This window comes from Chiloscyllium plagiosum, unplaced genomic scaffold (genome assembly GCF_037043375.1).
Source record: "Chiloscyllium plagiosum isolate Xiang-an unplaced genomic scaffold, Cpla_swu_hap1 HiC_scaffold_6, whole genome shotgun sequence".
Lineage (NCBI taxonomy): Eukaryota > Metazoa > Chordata > Chondrichthyes > Orectolobiformes > Hemiscylliidae > Chiloscyllium > Chiloscyllium plagiosum.
Genome location: NW_028270144.1, coordinates 34,247,060 through 34,270,154, shown reverse-complemented (window position 1 = coordinate 34,270,154; position 23,095 = coordinate 34,247,060). Strand labels below are relative to the sequence as shown.

General features: G+C 41.3%; 1 long non-coding RNA gene across 1 annotated transcript in view; it reads right to left on the bottom strand.

Moving 5' to 3' along the window:
- The window catches only part of LOC148149741 (uncharacterized), a 461,686-nt gene that overhangs the window by 436,482 nt on the left and 2,109 nt on the right, over positions 1 to 23,095 (bottom strand). The window lies entirely within an intron of this gene.

Genomic DNA, 23,095 nt, shown 5'->3' with positions numbered 1-23,095 from the left:
GCTGAGTAAGTGAGGTAATTATATTTAGGCAGTTGAGTTACCCAAAATACTACTTCGGTGATGTATCCTACCCATCCGCCTCCTCTAATCAAAAAGAAAGATTCTGTGCACTGGATTGGTAAAGTAATTAGTTTTATTTTTATTCTTTATTTTTCTACAGTCTCTTTGGGAATTTAGAACAGTTGGAATGGCAGTTAGGGCAGTTGAATGTTCTTCCTGCACAATGTGAGAGGTAAGGGTCACCAGTAGCGTCCCTGCTGACTTCATCTGCGGGAAATGCACCCACCTCCAGCTCCTCGAAAACCACATTAGGGAACTGAAGCTGGAGCTCGATGAACCTTGGATCATTTGGAAGGCAAGCAGGTTATTGAGAGAAGTTACAGGGAGGTAGTCACATGTCAGGTGCAAGAAAAAGGCAGATGGGTTACAGTCAGGGGACGGAAAGGGAACCGGCAGACAGTGCAGGGAACCCCTGTGGCTGTTCCCCTCATTAACAAGCATACCGTTTTGGATACTGTTGATGGGGACAACTTACCATGGATAAGCCATGGGTTCAGGCTATGGCACAGGGTCTGTCCCTGTTGCTGAGAAGGGAAGGGGGGATAGGAGCAGAACATTAGTCTTTGGGGACTCCATAGTCGGGGGACAGATAGAAGGTTCTGTGGGAATGAGAAATAGAGACTCATAATTGGTATGTTGCCTCCGAGGTGCCAGGGTTCGTGATGTCTCAGATCATGTTTTCGGGATCCTTAAGGTGGAGGGGGAACAGCCTCAAGTCATGATCCACATAGGTACTAACAACATCGGTAGGAGGAGAGATGGGGATGTAAGACAGAAATTCAGGGACTCAGGACGGAAGCTTAGTGCTAGAACAAAGAGAGTTGTTACCTCTAGTTTGTTGCCCGTGCCGCATGCGAGCAAGGTGTGCAATAGGGAGAGGGAGGAGTTGAACACGTGGCTATAGGGATGGCGCAGGCAGGAGAGTTTCAGATACTTGGATAATTGGGACTCATTCTGGGGTAGGTGGGACCTCTGCAAATAGGATGGCCAACACCTGAACCAGAGGAGTATCAATATACTGAGGGGAAATTTGCTAATACTCTTCGGGAGGGTTTAAACTAATTCAGCAGGGGTATGGGAACCCACATTGTAGTTCCAGTGTCCAGGAGGCTGAGAGTAGTGAGGTCAGAAATGAGGTTTCAAGGCCGCAAGAGTTCACCAGCAAGCAGTAAGGTCGTTTGAGGTGTGGCTACTTCAACACCAGGAACATCTAGAATACGGTGGGTGAACTTGCAGCATGGGTTGATACCTGGGAGTTTGATGTTGTGGCCATTTCGGAGACATGGATAGAGCATAGATAGGAATCATTGTTGTAGGTTCCGGGATTTAGATTTTTCAGGACGAACAGAGAAGATGGTAAAAGAGAAGAAGATGTGGCATTCTTAGTCAAGGACAGTATTACATTGGTAGAAAGGACATCTGAGGACTTGTCTACTGACGTAGTATGGGCTGAAGTTAAAAACAGGAAAGGAGAGGTCACACTGTTGGGAGTTTTCTATAGGTCTCCAAATAGTTCCAGAGAGGACAGGATAGCAAATATGATTCCAGATAGGAGCAAGAGTAACAGGGTAGTTGTTGTGGGGGACTTTAACTTTTCAAATATTGACTGGAAATACTATAGTTTGAGTACTTTAGATGGGTCAGTTTTTGTCCAATGTGAGCAGGATGGTTTCCTGACACAGTATGTAGACAGGCCAATAAGGAGCAAGGCCACATTGGACTTAGTACTGAGTAATGAACCTGAACAGGTGTTAGGTTTGGAGGTAGGTCAGTACTTTGGTGATAGTGACCACAATTTGGTTATGTTTACTTTCGCAATGAAAAGGGATATGTACATATAGCAGGGCAAGAGTTATTGCTGGGGCAAAGGCAATTATGATGCAATCAGGCAAGATTTAGAATGCATAGGATGGAGAAGGAGACTGTAGGGGTTGGGCACAATTGAAATGTGGAGCTTATTCAAGGAACAGCAGGGAGGAAGTAATCGAGCAAAGAAGCCATGGTTTTCTAAAGAAGTTGAATGTCTTCTCAAGAGGAAGAAGAAGGCTTATGTTAGGATGAGACAAGAAGCCTCATTTTGGGCGCTTGAGGGTTACAGGTTAGACAGGAATGCCAGAGAGAGCTAAGAAGAGCCAGGAGGGCACATGAAAAGTCATTGGGTGATAGGATCAAGGAAAACCATAAAGCTTTCTATAAGTATATCAGGAATAAAAGAATGACTCGAGAAAGATTAGGGCCAGTCAAGGGAAGTTGTGCGTGGAATCCGAGCAGATAAGGGAAGCATTAAATGAATATTTTTCCTCAGTATTCACACAGGAAAAAGACAATGCTGTCGAGGAGAATACTGAGATACTGACTACTAGACTAGATAGGATTGAGGTTTGCAAAGAGGAGGTGTCAGCAATTTTGGAAAGTTTAAAAATAGGTAAGTCACCTGGGCCAGATGGCATTTATCTGAGGATTTTCTAAGAAGGCAGAGAAGAGATTACAGAGCCTTTGGCTTTGATTTGTATGTCATCATTGTCCACAGGAATAGCGCCAGAAGATTGGAAGATACCAAACGTTGCTCCCTTATTCAAGAAGGGGAGTAGAGACAATCCTGATAATTATAGACCAGTGAGCTTTACTTTGGTTTTGGGGAAAGTGTTGGTAAAGGTTGTAAAAGATAGGATTGAAAATCATCTCGAAGGGAATAAGTTGATTAGGGATAGTTAACCCTTTGTAAAAGGTAGGTCATGCCCACAAACCTTATTGAGTTCTTTGAAATGGTGACCAAACATATGGATAAGGATAAAGTGGTTGATGTGATCTATATGGATTTCAGTAAGGTGTTTGATAAGGTTCCCCACGGTAGGCTATTGCACAAAATATGGAGGCATGGGATTGAGGGTGATTTAGCGGTTTGGATCAGATATTGGTGAGCTGAAAAAAGACAGAAGGTGGTGGTTGATGGAAAATGTTCATCCTGGAGTTCAGTTACTAGTGGTGTAGTGGTGTACTGCAAGGATCAGTTTTGGAGACACTGCTGTTTGTCATTTTTATAAATGATCTAGATGAGGGTGAAGAAGGATGTGTTAGTAAATTTATGGATGACAGGAAGATTGGTGAAGTTGTGGATAGTGCTGAAGGATGTTATAGGTTACAGAGAGACATAGATAAGCTGCAGAGTTGGGCTGAGAGGTGGCAAATGGAGTTTAATACGGAAAAGTGCATCCATGTACATAACTCCCTAAAAGTTGCCATCCAGGTTGATAGGGTGTTTAAAAAGGTGTAAGGTGTGTTAACTTTTATTGATAGAGGGGTTGAGTTTTGGAGCCACATGGTCATGCTGCAGCTGTACAAAATTCTGGTGCGGCCGCACTTGGAGTATTACGTACGATTCTGGTCACCACATTATAGGAAGGATATGGAAGCTTTGGAAAGGGTGCAGAGGAGACTTACAAGGATCTTGCCTGGTATGGAGGGAAGGTCTTATGAGGAAAGGCTGAGGGACTTGAGGCTGTTTTCATTAGAGAGAAGAAGGTTGAGAGGTGACTTAATTGAGATATATAAGATAATCAGAGCGTTAGATAGGGTGGACAGTGAGAGCCTTTTTACTCAGATGGTGATGGCTAGCATGATGGGACATAGCTTTAAATTGAGGGGTAATAGATATTGGACAGATGTGAGAGGTACTCAGAGAGTAGTTGGGGCGTGGAACGTCTTGCCTGTAACAGTAGGCTCGTCAAATTTAAGGGCATTTAAATGGTCATTGTATAAACATATGGATGAAAATGTAATAGTGTAGGTTAGATGGGCTTCTGATTGGTTCCATAATTCACTGCAACATCGAGGGCCGAAAGGCCTATACTGTGCTGTAATGTTCTATGTTCTATGTTCTATGTTGACATATGGAGTATTTGGAAATACCGAGAAGCATAAATTGAAGACTTGATCAATATCTTTAATAATTATCAGGCTACGAAATACAAGGAAAGCCTAAACACAACATGATGCAAATCAGCACAAGACGACAAGCATATGTTAGCAACAATAGTTTCTTTTTCAAACTAACTGCGCACATGCAGGCATCACTGTAAATACAACTTTCACAGACTACCCTTTTTACTGCATCCCAAATCTCAATTGTAGCTTTAAAATTAACAATTGACACAGTGTTTATTAAAATGTTGTCTGCTACATTTTTCCCCACATAGCAATTGCTGAACTAATATAGCCTTAACCTAAGGATTTCACATTCATTTGCAAGGAATTCATTCCTTCAGTGATTTCAAGTTTTCCAGGCTTTCTGTTACTGAGTATTTCAAAGTTAACAAGTTTATAATTGATCCCTCTTATTTGTAGTTCTTTGTCTTTCTCTTTAAGTGTCCCTCTCTCCCTGTCTCCCTCTCCTCATTATTCTTCCAGCCTGCTATTTCAGCCCCTCCTACCCCTTGTACCCACATTCTCCCTACCTTGTTCTCTTGTAGTCATCTTCTTTGCCAATCTCAACCTCTGCAGTCACCTTTCCTTTTCCATGGCTCTTCCAGCCTTCTCTCCTTTCCCTTCTAACAGCCCCTACCCTTGCACCTCAGCAAAGGGAAGCCCTAGAACCACAAAAAGTCACTCCAACTTTGACAACAGGCATCCCATCCTACTGTCAGATAAAGGTGGCTGGCTCTCAGCTCCTATTCCCCAACCGCAAGAAAAGATTTCTGTCCCTTGCTCCCTTTTCCTGCTCACTACTCCTAGGTCACAGACTCCAGGGGGGGAAAAAAACTCCTGGCTCTTTGCAAAAGGATTGCGGCCCTTGCAGCCAGCACCCAGAAGATGACTTTCCAGTTGACCTGCTCACAGCCAGGCTGTCAGCACTCACTTTCCCAATTACTCAGTGCTCTTCGAATCACGTTCGATCTACCAGTGAACCTGGCAGCTGCAACCATGGGAGAGAACCAGTCTGTGCTTGAAGGAGCAGTGCTTCACCAATTCAACTTTTTGTCAATTATTCACATCCCAAGGCTGAATTTTCTGGGTTATTCTAGGCCCTTCAGATCATGAATGTGTTTGGTGTCCCTGTACATTTTGAACACCCGCTTCCCACCATATACTTCTGCTTAACCCCCCACTCCAACAATATTGGCTGACTTTGTATCCAGTGTCAAAAAGGGTGGTGCTGGAAAAAACAGGGCAGGCACCATCCCAAGAGCAGGAGAGTTGAAGTTTTAGGCATAAGCCCTTCATCAGGAATGACTGCTCTACTCACCTCCTGATGCTGCCTGGCCTGCTGTGTTCTTCTAGCCTCCTGCTTGTCTATTTTGGATTCCAGCATCTGCAGTTTTTTTCCCCTGTAGTCAGTAGCTGAGGTTGCAGTCACCATGCTCCTGCTTTCTGGAAGTTTATCTTGTAATCCATTCACCTTTCACCGTGACATCCAAAGTTTTCTGAAGATCCTCCTCCCACACTGCACCTTTGCTTTCAACCTGCTCCGTCTCGCACATTTTTTCTCTTTGATTATATTTTTCACAGATTATTCACTGTTTCTCAATGCGCTCTGAGACATTTTTAGACTGCAGCAGCTCTATAACCAATGGAACTTGTTGCAGATATATTTATTTCACTTTTACTTAACAAATACAAGCTTTTAAAGAGGACTATTTATTGAAATGAGGGAACAACTAAAGCGACAGATTAAAAACTGGAAAACTGCAGATGCTGTAAATAAGAAACAAAAACAAAAGTTGCTGGAAAAGCTCAGCAGGTCTGGCAGGATCCGTGAAGAGAAATCAGAGTTAATGTTTCGGGTCCAGTCACCATTCCTCAGAACTAAAGTGACAGAGTTTGTTCAACTGCATTCCAGTGTGGTGAACAGACCATTTATTTCCTAAATTTCCTGGCAATTTTGGAAAAAGGATTCACCCTGGAGAAATGGAGTAAATATGTTGATGTTACAGTGGATAACTTGGAACTGTTCCCATCTCTTCTCCACTTCTTAGAAATTCTACCCCCTACCATTGAAAACACAATCTAAGAACAAGAAGAAAAAAAGCTCAGCAAAAATGTTCACCACTCTGAAATAAATGAACTGAAAAAATAATATTAATATAAAGGGGAAGAAAATCCTCGACAAATTCTGCAGAGCCAAAGGGCATGGCACGTCCGTGACAGGGACATAAGTAATGGCAAAGAAATGTTAAATAAAAGGTTACCAGGGTGAAATAAGAATCGTATAAAAAAGCTTTGATCCAGATAATAAATACAGTCGAAAAAAATTAGTCATTTCAATAATGTTAAGGGGATAGGAGATTAAGAACCATAATAAATGCAAATAGAACCATAACTGAGCATAAGGACAAGATGATCAATACTCTAAAAGATTACTTCCTCTAAGAATTCACAAGGGAAGTGTTGAGCAGCTTGATATATCCTAACAGTGTTAGCCAAGATGTGGGAGGTGCCAGTGTTGGACTGGAGTGGACAAAATTAAAAATCTGATGAAGGAGCCGAAAGCTAGTGCTTCTAAATAAACCTGTTGGACTATAACTTGGTGCTGTGTGATTATTAACAGTGTTAGCCAAGGTAGAATTGAGGGTTTCAATAACGTGACAGAGGAACAGCACACATTGAAAGGTGCTCATAACAAATCACTGTGAAAAATATAATTTGCCCCAAAATTTTGAAAGAACTTAGGAAGGAGCTTTGTGAGTCATTGAAGTACATTTGTTGGGAGTGGCTTGCAGGTAGTCTTAAGATTGTTGTAAAAATGGACAACGAAATTTCAATTTCCATAATTTCATGTTTTATAACTGGGACCTTTCCGGAATAAATTGTTTTAAATAAAATTAAAACATTGACTTAAGATGGCTATAATGGGCATCAGGGAAGGTTATGAAGCCATCAATAAATAAAACTCAGTTAACATTTTGGATCCCACAACCCTTCCTCAGAACTAAAGCGACAGAGTTTGTTCTGAACTAAAGTTAAAGTATCATCAAAAGAATTGAAATCAGTCCATCAGATTCATACCTTCTGCTGGATTTACACCTTGGTGCAAGTTTCACATATTGAGACGAATATCTCGATAATCCGCAGATTATCCAGTTTAAGAAAATCAATGAAACCAGACAATGGAATACACAAATACTTCAGACAACAGCGTTTGGATCATAACCACCTGATGAAGGAGCAGCACTCCGAAAGCTAGTGCTTCCAATTAAATCTGTTGGACTAGAACCTGGTGTTGTGTGATTTTTAACTTTGTACTTCCTGAACTGTATATTTGCACTAGACACATGACCCTTTCATTACGCATGTGTTTAAGTATGTGCATGTATGTTGGATTTTATATTTTTCTAAGGTTAATAGGTAGTACATGTTACCTCTCTCTGTCTCAAATCTGTGTAGAGAGCTCCTTAATTTTAACAAGTGCTAAATGTTAATTGAATATGATATGCATGTATGCTAAAACAAATTAAAAATCTTTATTGCAGCCACCAAGAGATGTAAAAGTCATAGAGATGTACAGCACAGAAACAGACCCTTTGGTCCAACCCGTCCATGCCAACCAACATCCCAACCCAATCTAGTCCCACCTGCCAGCACCCGGCCCATATCCCTCCAAACCCTTCCTATTCACATACCAATTCAAATGCCTTTTAAATTTTGCAATTGTACCAGCCTACACCATTCCCTCTGGCAGCTCATTCCATAAATGTACCACCCTCTGCGTGAAAAAGTTGCCCCTTAAGTCTCTTTTATATCTTTCCACTCTCACCCTAAACCTTTGCCCTCTAGCTCTGGGCTCCCCCACCCCAGGGAAAAGACTGTCTATTTATCCTATCCATGCCCCTCATGATTTTATAAACCTTTACAAGGTTTATAACCTCTCACCCATCAGCCTCCAGTGCTCCAGGGAAAACAGCCCTAGCCTATTCATCCTCTCCCAATAGCTCAAATCCTCCAACCCTGGCAACATCCTTGTAAATCAATTCTGAATCCTTTCAAGTTTCACATCATCTTTCAAATAAGAAGGAGACCAGGATTGCACGCAATATTCCAACAGTGGCTTGACTCAACATGCCCTCCCAACTCCTGTACTCAATACTCTAACCAATAAAGGAAAGCATACCAAACGCCTTCTTTGCTATCCTATCTACCTGCAACTCCACTTTCAAGGAGCTATGACCCTGCACTCCAAGGTCTCTTTGTTCAGCAATACTCTCTAGGACCTCACCATTAAGTGTATAAGTCCTGCTAAGATTTGCTTTCCCAAAATGCAGCACCTCGCATTTATCTAAATTAAACTCCATCTGCCACTTCTCAGCCCATTGGCCCATATGATCAAATATCCTGTTGTAATCTGAGGTAACCTTCTTTGCTGTCCACTACACCTCTAATTTTGGTTTGCAAACTTACTCATTTTACCTCTTATGCTCACATCCAAATCATTTATATAAATGATGAAAAGTAGTGGGCCAAGCACCGATCCTTGTGACACTCCACTGATCATAGGCCTCCAGTCTGAAAAACAACCCTCCACCACCACCCTCTGTCTTCTACCTTTGAGCCAGTTCTGTATCCAAATGGCTAGTCCTTCCTGTATTCCATGAGATCTAACCTTGCTAATCAGTCTCCCATGGAGAACTTTGTTGAACACCTTACTGAAGTCCATATAGATCACATCTACCACTTTCCTACTCTTGGGACATAAGTCAGGGCAGGTGATTGAGGTGTCAGTGGGGGAGCACTTTGCGGCCAGCGACCATAATTCTATTAATTTTAAAATAGTGATGGAAAAGGAAAGACCAATTTTGATGGTATCAGAGAAGAACTTTCAAAAGTTGCTTGGGGGCAGATGTTCGCAGGTACAAGGACGTCTGGAAAATGGGAAGCCTTCAGAAATGAGATGTTGAGAGTCCAGAGAAAGTATATTCCTGTTAGGGTGAAAGGAAAGGCTGGTAAGTATAGGGAATGCTGGATGACTAAAGAAGTTGAGGGTTAGGTTAACAAAAAGAAGGAAGCATATGTCAGGTATAGACAGGATAGATCGAGTGAACCCTCAGAAAAGTACAAAGGCAGAGGTACACTTAAGAGAGAAATCAGGAGGGCAAAAAGGGGGCATGAGGTAGATTTGGCAAATAGAGTTAAGGAGAATCCAAAGGTTTTTTACAAATACATTAAGGGCAAAAGAGTAACCAGGGAGAGAATAGGGACCCTCAAAGGCAGCCTTTGTGTGGAACCGCAGGAGATGGGGGAGATACTAAACGAGTATTTTGCATCAGTATTTACTGTGGAAAAGGACATGGAAGGTATAGAATGTAGGGAAATAGACGATGACATCTTGCAAAATGTCCACATCACAGAGGAGGAATATCTTGAAATGCATAAAGGTGGATAAATCCCTCGGACATGATCAGGTGTACCCTAAAACTCTGTGGGAAGCTAGGGAAGTGATTGTTGGGCCTCTTACTGTGGTATTTGTATCATCAATAGTCATAGGTGAGGTGCCAGAAGACTTGAGGTTGGCTAATGTGGTGCCACTGTTTAAGAAAGGTGATAAGGACAAGCAAGGTGATAAGGACTATAGACCTGTGAGCCTGACATCGGTGTTGGGCAAGTTCCTGGAAGGAATCTTGAGAGACAGGATGGACATTTATTTGGAAAGGCAAGGACTGAATAGGGATAGTCAACATGGCCTTGTGCGTGGGAAATCATGTCTCACAAACTTGACTGAGTTTTTTGAAGAAGTAACAAAGAGGACTGATGAGGGCAGAGAGGGTGTTGAAAGGAAGAGAAACAACTCATCCCTCTTCACCTAGTGGTAACCGTACCAATAGATTCAAAACAATCTAATGTGGTGCCTATATTCAAAGAGTGACACAGGCAATCAAAATACCCCTCACTTAAATAGTAAAATGGAACGGATCACCAGGACTAACTGAAAATGCATCTGAAAAATAAGAAATTACTTCTGAAGGAATAGATCATATAACGGCATCCTGTCCCCTGCACCTTCAACCCCACAATTCCCTTGTTGTCAATTAAGACATTTCCATATTGTCTGAGATCCCTTCAAATTACCAGCTTGATGCAAAATCATGGTCACTTCTTGGTCTGGGGTACAGTAATCAGTCAGATTCTCAAAAGTCAAAGTTAACCATAAAATGGCTAACCAATGTGGAGCAGTAGTCATTGAGTCATAGAGATGTACAGCATGGAAACAGACCCCTTGTTCTAACTCGTCCATGTCGACCAGATATCCCTACACAATCTAGTCCCATCTGCCAGCACCTGGCCTATATCTCTCAAACCCTTTCTATTCATATACCCATCCAGGTGCCTTTTAAAATGTTGCAATTGTACCAGCCTCCACCACTTCCTCTGGCAGCTCATTCCACACACGCACCACCCTCTGCGTGAAAACGTTGCCCCTTGGGTCTCTTCTATATCTTTCCCCTCTCACCCTAATCATATGCCCTCTAGTTCTAGACTCCCCCCACCCCAGGGAAAAGACCTTGTCTATTTATCCTGTCCATGCCCCTTGTGATTTTATAAACCTCTATATGGTCACACCTCAGCCTTTGACACTCCAGGAAAAACAGCCCCAGCTTATTCAACCTCTCCCTCTAGCTCAAATCCTCCAACCCTGGCAACATCCTTGTAAATCTTTTCTGAACGCTTTCAAGTTTCACAACATCTTTCCGATAGCAAGGAGACCAGAATTGCACGCAATATTCCAACAGTGGTCTAACCATTGTCCTGTACAGCCGCAACATGACCTCCCAACTTCTGTACTAAATACTCTGACCAATAAAGGAAAGCATACCAAACACCTTCTTCTCTATCCTAGCTACCTGCGACTCTACTTTCAAGGAGCTATGAACTGCACTCCAAAGTCTCTTTATTCAGCAACACTTCCACGACCATACCATTAAGTGTATAAGTCCTGCTAAGATTTGCTTTCCCAAAATACAGCACCTCGCATCTATCTAAATTAAACTCCATCTGCCACTCCTCAGGCCATTGGCCCATCTGATCAAGATCCTATTGTACTCTGAAGTAACCTTCTTCTCTGTCCACTACACCTCCAATTTTGTTGTCATCTGCAAACTTACTAACTGTACCTCTTATGCTCGCAATCAAATCATTTACATAAACGATGAAAAGTAGTGCACCCGGCACCAATCCTTGCGGCACTCCACTGGTCACAGGCCTCCAGTCTGAAAAACAACCCTCCACCACAACCCTCAGTCTTCAACCTTTGAGCCAGTTCTGTATCTAAATGGCTAGTTCTCAATGAATTCCACAAGATCTAACCTTGCTAACCAGTCTCCCATTTGGAACCTTGTCATGCCTTACTGAAGTCCATATAGATCACATCTACCACTCTGCCTTTGTTACTTCTTCAAAAAACTCAATGAAGTTTGTGACACATTATTTCCCATGCAAAATGCCTTGACTATCCCTCAGCAGCCCTGGCCTTTCCAAATACATGTACATCCTATCCCTCAGGCTTCCTTCCAACAACTTACCGACCACCCGCATGTTGAACGACTGAACCAACACAAGAGGAGGTAAGTTCGAGATAATCATAATGACATTGTTGAATAGTCAGACTGCTGCTTGATTATTTTTTGAGTATCCATTCTTTTTCTTCAACAAACAGAGGAGAACTACCTATACAACGTATTCAAGAAGAACGGATACTCAAAAAAGAACAGTCCGCAGATTCCTCAAGAACAAACCACGACAAGCAGACCAAACACAGCCAGAAACCCTAACCACCTTACCATACATTAAAGAAGTTTCAGAAATGACAGCCAGACTACTAAGATCCTTCGGCATTCTAGTACCACACAAACCCACCAACACTCTCAAACAAAAACTAACAAACTTAAAAGACCCAGTACAACCCATGGACAAAACCAACGTCATCTACAAAATTCCATGCAAGGACTGCCACAAACACTACGTAGGACAAACAGAAAGAAAGTTATCCACCAGGATACATGAACACCAGCTAGCCACAAAAAGACACGACCCTCTCTCCCTCGTATACCTACACACGGAGGAAAAAAACCACCATTTTGACTGGGACACCACATCTATCCTGAGACAGACTAAGCAAAGACATGCCAGAGAATTCCGAGAGGCCTGGCACTCCAACCACAACGCCGTAAACAAACACATAGATCTAGATACCATCTTTCAACCCCTCAGAAAATGAATAGGAAATGACATCATCACAAACCTCAGGAACCCCATCCAGGACAAACATATAAATAGAAAGCAGGAGACAACAACTTTGCTTCACTCGGAGGTTGCCACTGATGATGTTACCTAGCCAGGTAATGAAACGTCTGGATATCAAACCTACAGCTCAGCGAGCAAACCTACACCCTAAACCTTAGCACTGATGTCAAGAGATATTGTTCAAACTGAAAGCAATGAACTCTTGGAATGGCTTTACAGATAGACTGGCAGAGGTGACATTCTTGGAAAGAGTTAATAATTTAAATGGAAGATTGGATGGGAGGAAAGAGGGGATGATAGTGTTGCCCATTCACACACCATGTCACCCCTACAGATCTGAGAAGGACTTACATTGGCCAAATTATATTTCATTTCTGCTATTGTCTGATGATCTTATTATGTATTATAATTGGATCCTTGATGTAAATTATATTATTAGTTCTTGCAACCAGTCACCCTCTAATCCACATTCTCGTAAGTAATGTGTTTCCTTTTACTTTCCAGGCATATGAAAGTAGCCTTCTGACTGTTTCTGATCCTGACTTATTTAGCCATTAACAAACAGAAATCACACAGGGGCAGGTCGGGCTCCATCCCATGGACATGTGTATAATAACAACATAGCAATTCACAGTGAAAAGTGCTCAATACATAACAGTCAGTTCATTTCATATAGCAACTCAAGAATTGCCAGTACTGCATCACAGTTGCACTAAATCTGTCAGGTAAATTGATTTGATGATAAATCTTAAGACAAAGGTAACACAAAGGCTGCAAAGATTCAGCATTTGATAAACTTCTGGTCTGATCTATTCAAAAATGTGTGTGGGAATAGTAAGAACAGATTACAGAAAAAAAAAATAAGACTTATTTTAAAGTAAGACTCAGTTTAAAAAGTGTTGCCAGTGACAACCAATACAATGGTACTCAAAAGGACAACATGGGTCTACAACATTGGGTCTAAGTTTATTGGTTAAATTGTCAAGTGGGCTCCTTCTCAGATATAAAGCAAGCTCCGCAATGAATTATGTGCATATCCTTTTAAATTATTCTCTGTCACCTACAATCCAATTCCTAATTGTTATTTTAATGCACATCAATTGGTGTTTTAATGCTGCATTGTCTCTCAAACAGGTTGAGTTGAAACACCACCTCCCACATGCAATGTTCCACATAATTCATTGTAAACGAAATCCTGATGACAGCAAGAACAAATTCCATAACATGTGACCTTCACATGCTTTTTTTTGTCCTGGGGGATGAAAAATTACTTTATTAAAAAATGTATTTTAAATGCTGTTTGAAACTTGAAAGATTTATGTGTACAGGATGCAGGGTGCATTTCAGCTTTGGAGCCATGCTAGAAGGGATATTACAGCTTTACATGTTGTTTGAACCTTTTGTTCCTGTTGCATTTCTTTTCTTTAAAAGAAGATCAGACACCTTTTGACAGTGCATAAAATCCAGTTTAGCAAGTCTGGTGAGTGCATTATTTAAAAACACAATTTTAGTTTGGCAATTTGATTAACTGACTGATCAAAAGTCTTTTTAAAAACAATTGAAAAAATACTTTTAAGTTTTAATCATTACTCGGGTCTAGTAAATTAGAGTTATCTAATGTGTAAAGGAAACATTTCAAGTGATCTTATAAGATTAGGAAGCTTTATATCAAATTATTATCAATCAAGGTAGGTTTAGGGATTGAGGATTGGTTCATGTACATGTTTGGGAATTCACATTCCAATGAATGAGTTAGGCATAAAATATTCTCAAACTTACTTCAGGTTTAGAGAATCAATGTGTATATGTCCTTCCTAAATCCATGACTCCACTCCCAGGCTTCGAAGACCACAGTATCACATAATAATATCAATACATGTGCAATCATTTGTTATTTTTGGATCCAAGAAAACCATACTTACCCATTAACCCTAGGAACATCAATCGACTGGGAAAAGATTTAGGAAATAATTTCTTTCTTCTACCCTCACTATCCCTGCTCAAAAATGTCTTTTGGAATCTGAACCTTTTTAGTGTGATCTGTGGTCAGGGGTGTCAAATCAATAGGGTTTAGCTTTTGAATCTACCGACAGAATTATATCTGACATCACCCTGTTCTTGCATCATTGACATCATTGTGGCAAATTGGGAACTGCTGCACTGCTAAAAATGTTGTACAAATGTACCCTTCAAACCAAAAGAGAAATTACCTTATAGTAATTCCACCCAAAATTTAATTCTGAGATAATATTTTAATAGACCTGCATCTTGAAATGAAGGAAGCGAGGCAGATAGTTGTACATATTCAAGTTTTTTTTCTTAAAGGGAATTTTTTTTTAGATTAGATTACATTACAGTGTGGAAACAGGCCCTTCGGCCCAAAAAGTCCACACCGACCCGCCACCCACCCAAACCCCTACATTTACCCCTTACCTAACACGACGGGCAATTTAGCATATCCAATTCACCTGACCTGCACATCTTTGGACTGTGGGAGGAAACTGGAGCACCCAGAGGAAACCCACACAGACACAGGGAGAACGTGCAAACTCCACACAGTCAGTCGCCTGAGGCGTGAATTGAACCTGGGTCTCTGGCACTGTGAGGCAGCAGTGCTAACCACTGTGCCACCGTGCCACCCACAAATGGTTTTCACCCATTACAGTACCTGGAGTTGGATTCTATTTGTTCATTTTTTCAAATGCACTGGACACCTATTGCAAAGCTCAATCCAAATGAATATTCCAAATTCATGTCAATGCACTTCCACCACAGAATGACCACATGCATGCCTCTCACCACAGTGAACTCTTAAGTTTTCATTTTCAGGCCATAAAACAGGAACAGTGCCGTTCAATTTTATTGTTAATGCTCTAACTTCAATATCTTCTCAATATATAAAGGAGGTTTCTAGCTGTAATGGTGTAACCTTTGTAATACTTACAATATTTTTGGCCAAATAATCAACTCCAATTGAAGAAAAATTGATGATTTATGACATTTATGATGATCATGGATGGCTTAACCCAAAGCTTCTTGATTCCTGAAATTGCTCAGAACTGTTCACATTAATTTCTACTTGAAATGCCAACACTAAAAATGATATATATTGAGAACCTTATTGTATAAATGATGTTTTTACTGAAGCTACAATCATGGATAGGGAGAGTCCTAAGGAAAGTTTATCCCTTCTGTAACATAGAAATTCGATTCTGTCAGTTATAGATAAACTTTTAAAGATGTGAACTTCCATAGGATGTCACCTGCTCAGTCATCATAAGTTCAGTGCAAACTCTGCAGAAACATTGGAGATTATCAAAATTTACATGTGTCTTCCACCAAACTTAGGAGAAATTGATACATTGACAGGAAATCAGTAAACGTTTAGTAACACATGCGTTCATTATGGCCGGGCAGCATGCATTTCTGGAGTGCCTTTAATGGGCAAATAGAGTTTTCTTGAAGAAGTAATCAGTAATAGGTAAAGAAAATCCAATAAATACATGGATTATAAGAAGGCATTTGGTAAGTTATTCCCAAGACACAGAATAGAAAAGCTCAGGTGCGTGTTCTAAGAAGACGTTTGGCGAAATGGATGGAAAGTTGGCTGATGAATAGGAAACAAAGGAAGCCACTCTAACTTTAACTATTAATTTAAAGAGGGTAATGATTTTTGTTTCCCTGGAAGGTGTACAATGAAAGGCTGATCTGATATCACCTGTTTAGGACTATCACTCAATTTTAAGTTGACTTCAAAATTTTAGAGTAAGATGCATGTTGCTTCTATTAGAATGAGATTAGAACTCTTGTACCTCAGTCATCATCCACTTTTGTTCTTGACATATGTACGTGATTGGATTGTAAAATAAACATAAGAGTTTTGGCAAACAACGTGAAGAAGTTCTTTGATGGGGTTCTGGAATGGGCAGCCCAAGCCAGATATTACTTAAAGTGGTTTGTTGTGATGTAATACATTTTTTGAACTTAAACAATTAGTGAAACACAGTGAAAACTGTCAATGAACAGAGAAACCTAATGGTTCAAATGCATAATTTCCTGAAAGCACTGAGAGATATAGCCTTGAACAGTATTTGGGATTTAACATTAGGACAATAGAGTACAAAAAAAGGAATTAGGAATCAATGTAACACAATGCTTAGACTGCAATTAAAGAACTGTTTACAGTGTTGGATTACCCATTATAAAGAAGACCATACAAATAAACAGGATGGTGCAAAGTACAGTTATAAGGAGAGACCTGATATGGTAGGATTATTTCCACTAGAGCAGAAAAGGCGAGCAGGAGATTTAATCAGGACTTTTTTTTAATTTGTGTAGGATACAAAAATCTTCATTGCATTTGTGGCATTGCATTTGTGGTTGTGGCATTTCAACTCAATTTCAGGTAGTTATCTAAAACTCATACAAGTTGTTACTTTTAGAAGTAAAGTTAGAATTTATTTATTGTGGTTTTACTTAGTCATCAATTTCCCTGGTCATGTAAATTTAATTTTGCATGTGTAAACTTGCATTGCAACTCAATGAACCTTTAAAGAAAAGTCAGTTTTTGTTAGTTTTTTTTAAATAAAGGAAGTAACTTCCAATTATCTCTCAGGCATTCTGTACTTAACAGGGTCACTGGAGAATAAATGCATTTTTTTCCAATTACCAAACAGGCTTCTAGAGTATAACGTTGTCTTTGCTGCTCTCAATGAAATCTATTGCCTCAATCAGATCAAGGGGCAAGCTTGTAGTATCTCCCAGCTCTGCTTTGCAGATAATTTATTAATTAACTAAACCATCACGAGCTCCCAACAAAGATTTCCTGAAATAAGTAAGCTAATGTAACTTATAGGAATGTGCTTCAAATTGTATTTGACTCTGATCCAGTTCTCACTTCATCTGCATAGAAATGGCTTCATGTTATGGCGACTGGCTCAGGCATACATTAAGTGTACTCATTCATATAGAGTGGGCATTGCTGACTAAGCCAGGGTGCATTGTCTATCCCTAATTGCTCTTGAAATGATATTGGTGAGCGGTCTTCTGAAAGCGTTGTGTGAAAGTGCATCTATAGTGCTTTTAGGAAGGGAGTTCCAAGATATGGACCCAGAAATGGTGAAGGTGAAGCTTTCAAATCAAGATGGTGAGTGGTGCCGAAGGGAAGTTGTTGGGGCAGTTTGCCCATGCATCTGCTGCTCTTGTTTTTCTCAGTGGTACAAGTCAAGGATTTGGAAGGATCTGTTGAAGGAGCCTTGGAGAGTTGCTATTGTGCATTTTTTGAGGTTACACACTTTTCCATTCATGTTGGTGGTGAAAGGAGCGAATGCCTAAGGTAATGAATAGGTGCCAGTCAAATGTGGTGCTTTGTTCTAAAGGGTGTTGAGTTTCTTGATTGTTGTTGGAACTGCATTCACCCAGGCAAGTGAGGAATCTTACATCATATGCTTAATTTGTGATTTGTAGACAAGCTTTAGGAACTCTGTAAGTGAGTTACTCATCTTACAATTGCCAGCCTCTGACATGCTATGGATGCCCAGTTCAGTTTCTGGTCTATGGTAACTGCCAGGATATTAGTACCAGTGGATTCATTGAGGGTAGTGTCATTGAATATAAACGTCAGATAGTTACATCCTCCCCTCTTGGAGATTGTCATTGGCTGGCACCACTGTGGGGCAAGTGATAATCTTAATTTGTTTGCTCAAGTTTAAATCATGTCCAAGTGTTGCTGCATACAGACACAGTCAGCTTCAGTACCTGAGGAACCGTGAATGGCGCTGAACGTGATATAATCATCAGTGAACCTTTCCCACTTGAGACTATGATGGAGGGCATGGCACTGATGGAGGGCATGGCACTAATACACTGCCCTGAAGAACTCCTGCAGTGGCTCAGATGGATCATCAACTGGACACTTCAGTCTGAAGATTGCTGCAAATACTTATGTTTTATCTTTATTCATTAATGTGCTGGGTTCACCTATCTTTGTAATTGGGACATTTTTGGACCCTTTCATCCCTGTTAGTTGTTTAGTTGCCTACCACCATTAATGGCTGGAAGTGGCAGGACTGCAGATCCTAGATCTCATTGTGTTGGTTACGGAATTGTTTAGTCCTATCTATCACATAGTGCCCTATTTGGCATACAAGTGATCTTGCATTGGAGCTTCAGAAGGCTGACACCTTATTTTTAGGTATGCTTAATGTTGCTCCTGGCATGCCATCCTGCACTCTTCTTTGAACCAGGGTTAGTCTTTCAGCTTAATGATCTTTTACTGATGACTTCTAGTCATGCGCTCTCCAACAAAAGGAAGTATTTTCTATGTATCCACTCTGTCAAAACCTTTCAGAAGTTTTACTATCTCTTCTAGTATTTATAATCTTCCAAGTGCAATATCTGTATCAGTTGTGTTCACAACTGTACTCCATGGTATCGTAGAAACCGTACTCCATAGTAGCTGAAGACTAATCACATTCCAATTAATCAAACATATTATACTTTTCATAATGTTTAACACTTCCACAAAAATGTCCTTGACTTGCAATATTAATTTTTCTGCTCACCACTCCCCAAATATATAATTTAGTTTGAAATCTGCATAGCATACAATATCTAATGGATGTCTATTTGTAATATACAGGAAGATAAGTTTATTGTTTTAGTTACAACATTTCAACGGATATACTGGAATAAATAACCAATGCCATTAGTCAACTTAAATGATCTATGTTTCAAGCATAAATATGGAATTATTTCAAATGCACTGAATCTGGATCAAATGCAAATTGGCTTCTGCCTTGAATTGAAAGCATTGTCTGGTTGAGTCAAGGAAATACAAATAGGCAACCCAAATCCTAAAACTGATTGACATAACCCAACAAGATATTACATTAACTGTACATGGGCCTTCCAATTAATGTATTTAATGTCATGACCAGAGAGCATGCTGTACATGTATCTCTTAAACAAAAATATAAATCAACAGGTCTCAAATTATGAACAGCCTACAAGCACAGGCAGCCATGTACATAACTATCTACAACACTGGCTACAGTATATCAGTCTTAGGTGTGTTTGTCATTCCAATCTACATAGAGTAGGTATCATCAATCTTGATGATGGGCCGGAGAAGTGACATATTGCAACAACATTTCAAAAATAATTGTCTTTTATTTTATGTTGACAATTTATTTCGCAATACTGAGTGTACTCCACAGAATTAAAATCATTACTTATAACTATAACAACTATACCACCAATACATAAAGACTTGAAGACAGCAATTGAGAGAACTTAGGTAACTAATTGGTTACATTTGAAATGGATTTAAATGATGACCAACAGTAGAGTTCCCGATTGAGACTCATTCGTTATTGATGGAGCCCTTTGATGTGAAACTGTCTATCGTATTTTATTTTTTGCCATGACTTGTTCTACTTCTGACAACTGTCCTCAATTTAAATTTGTTTTCCCGTTTTACATGGCTACATTTTTTGCTTTTCCTACAAGTCTAATTAGGAATTTATTTTAGGAAATTGGCACCACGATTAGTTGCCTTAAATTAGTATATATGTTAATAGTAACATGGTATCTGTTGCATGTCGTGCTGGATATTCTACATACAATGAGGTTTTTTAATATAAAATCAAAAGATCAACATTAAATTTGTTGAGAACAAAACATTCACATGTATTATGGAAATTCTTTTTAAAAAGTATTTTTAGGATCACTAGTGATTGACCTATTATTAACATGTAGTGATTCATCTCATGGACAGAATGACCTATTTGGCTCACCCTGTTAAGGAAATCCTCTGCTGATTATTGATAATCAATATGTCCTGTTTAGCTCCAGGCTACAGGAAACAGCATTTTGTTAAGTGCTAAGAGCAAAAGAGGGAAGCTCCTCAATAAAGCCTGAACAAATGGCTTACAACCATACATTTGTCCTCGTCAGACCAAAATAATAATGGAAGCTATTTGTTTAAACCAATTGCTTTTTACGGTTACATATGTAGTAAATGGCTTCCAATGACTTACTAGTAATTCAATTCTGCTTTTTCCATCATTAAATCACAAATGACATCCTATGTAACTGTGGCAAAAATAAACTATCCTTCTCATCTATTTTGACCTGTAGTAGCTTTTGATATAATTGACTATATTTTCAAGGATTCTCAAGGACCATCCAGCTCACTGAGACGCTACTCATCTGTTCTATTCTTAGCTAGTTCATTGTCACAAAAAGATCATTTGTAATGGCTTCTCTTCCTGCTCCAGCTCCATAATCCCTGGTGTTTCCCCCATAGAACTCATATTGCTTCCCTCCTATTTCTTATCTACAGGCTGCCCCTTGGTGGCATCATCTCTAAACATATCTCTTATCTTTCACATCTCAGCTGATAACATCCAACACTGTCTCACCAAAACCCTACTTATTTCCTCCACTGTTGCTAAATGATCGGACTGCTTGTCTGAAATCCAAAACCAGATTCACTCTTGTATATTATCTCTATGACCTTCTTCTACCTTAATCTGCATGATGGTTTTAAGTCATGTAGCAAACTACGTGTATTCCTGAATCCAGGTTGAAACTTTATTGCTGGAACAGCACAGCAGGTCAGGCAGCATCCAGGGAACAGGAGATTCGACGTTTCGGGCACAGGCCCCTTCCACCGACACCCTCCTTCGACTGACCGAACTGGTCCTCACCCTGAACAACTTTTCTTTCCAATCCTCCCACTTTCTCCAAACAAAAGGAGTAGCCATGGGCACCCGCATGGGCCCCAGCTATGCCTGCCTCTTCGTAGGGTATGTGGAACAATCCATCTTCCGCAACTACACTGGCCCCACCCCCCATCTTTTCCTTCACTACATTGATGACTGTATCGGCGCTACCTCGTGCTCCCACGAGGAGGTTGAACAGTTCATCCACTACACTAACACCTTCCACCCTGACCTCAAATTCACCTGGACAGTCTCGGACTCCTCCCTCCCCTTCCTAGACCTTTCTGTTTCTATCTCAGGCGACCGAATCAACACGGACATCTACTACAAACCAACCGACTCCCACAGCTACCTGGACTACACCTCCTCCCATCCTGCCCCCTGTAAAAACACCATCCCATTCTCCCAATTCCTTCGTCTCTGCCGCATCTGCTCCCAGGAGGACCAGTTCAAAATACGTACAACACAGATGGCCTCCTTCTTCAAGGACCGCAATTTCCCCCCCGACGTGGTCGACGGTGCCCTCCACCGCATCTCCTCCACTTCCCGCTCCTCCGCCCTTGAGCCCCGCCCCTCCAACCGCCACCAGGACAGAACCCCACTGGTCCTCACCTACCACCCCACCAATCTCCATGTACAGCGCATCATCCGCCGTCACTTCCGCCACCTCCAAACAGACCCCAGCACCAAGGATATATTTCCCTCCCCTCCCCTATCAGCTTTCCGTAGAGACCACTCCCTCCGCGACTCCCTTGTCAGATCCACACCCCCCACCGACCCAACCTCCACTCCCGGCACCTTCCCTTGCAACCGCAGGAGGTGCAACACTTGCGCCCACACCTCCCCCCTCACTTCTCTCCAAGGCCCCAAAGGAAACTTCCATATCCGCCACAGATTCACCTGCACCTCCACCCACATCATCTACTGCATCCGCTGCAGCCGGTGTGGCCTCCTCTATATTGGGGAGACAGGCCGCCTACTTGCGGAGCGATTCAGAGAGCACCTCTGGGCCACCCGGACGAACCAACCCAACCACCCTGTAGCACAGCATTTCAACTCCCCCTCCCACTCCACCGAGGATATGCAGGTCATTGGACTCATCCACCGCCAAACCACAACAATGCGACGGTCGGAGGAGGAGCGTCTTATCTTCCGACTGGGAACCTTCCAACCACAGGGGATGAACTTGGACTTCACCAGTTTCTTCATCTCCCCTCCCCCCACCTTGTCTCAGCCGAATCCCTCCAGCCCGGCACCGCCTTCCTGACCTGCAGTCTTCTTCTTGACCTCTCCGCCTCCATCCTACTCTGACCTATCACCCTCACCTTGACCTCTTTCCACCTATCACATTTCCAACGCCCCTCCTCCAAGTCCCTCCTCCCTACCTTTTATCTTCTCCTGCTGAACACTCTCTGCTCATTCCTGAAGAAGGGCCTGTGCCCGAAACGTCGAATCTCCTGTTCCCTGGATGCTGCCTGACCTGCTGTGCTGTTCCAGCAATAAAGTTTCAACTTTGATCTCCAGCATCTGCAAACCTCACTTTCTCCTATTCCTGAATCCAGAATTGTAACTCCAAATTGCTGGTTGTTTCCAATTCCATCCACTCCAACCTTGGAGTGCTATGGTTCAATAACTGTCCCCCTGCACCTTGGAGTTTTCTCCAGAACCATTTGTCAGCTGTATTCTAGCCTCCTTGAACAACCCTACCAAAACCCCTCCTTCCTTGACCATCTCTGTTTTTTCCTTTCCTGCCAGCCCCCCAAATCTGAGTTTGCCTCATTTTATCTGCCTTTCCCTCTGGTTGTGTACAATATATTTTCTCTTTTTTATCTGAGAATAGAATTTAATGCGTGGGTGTTTCCCCCCACCCCCCCAAAAAAATTGTGGGTTTTGCGCACGGTTTCGAGAAATGGTTTAATGGTTTAAAACAAGGACACCTAATCTCAGTTTAGAAACCTTGGCATGTAAAGGGATTAATATCAATAAATTTGCACAGTTTGCTCAGTTTATTGCAGTGATAAGCGTGGGCACATGTTTATTGGGAAACTGCTTTCACTAACACTTGAAGGGTTAACAATTGC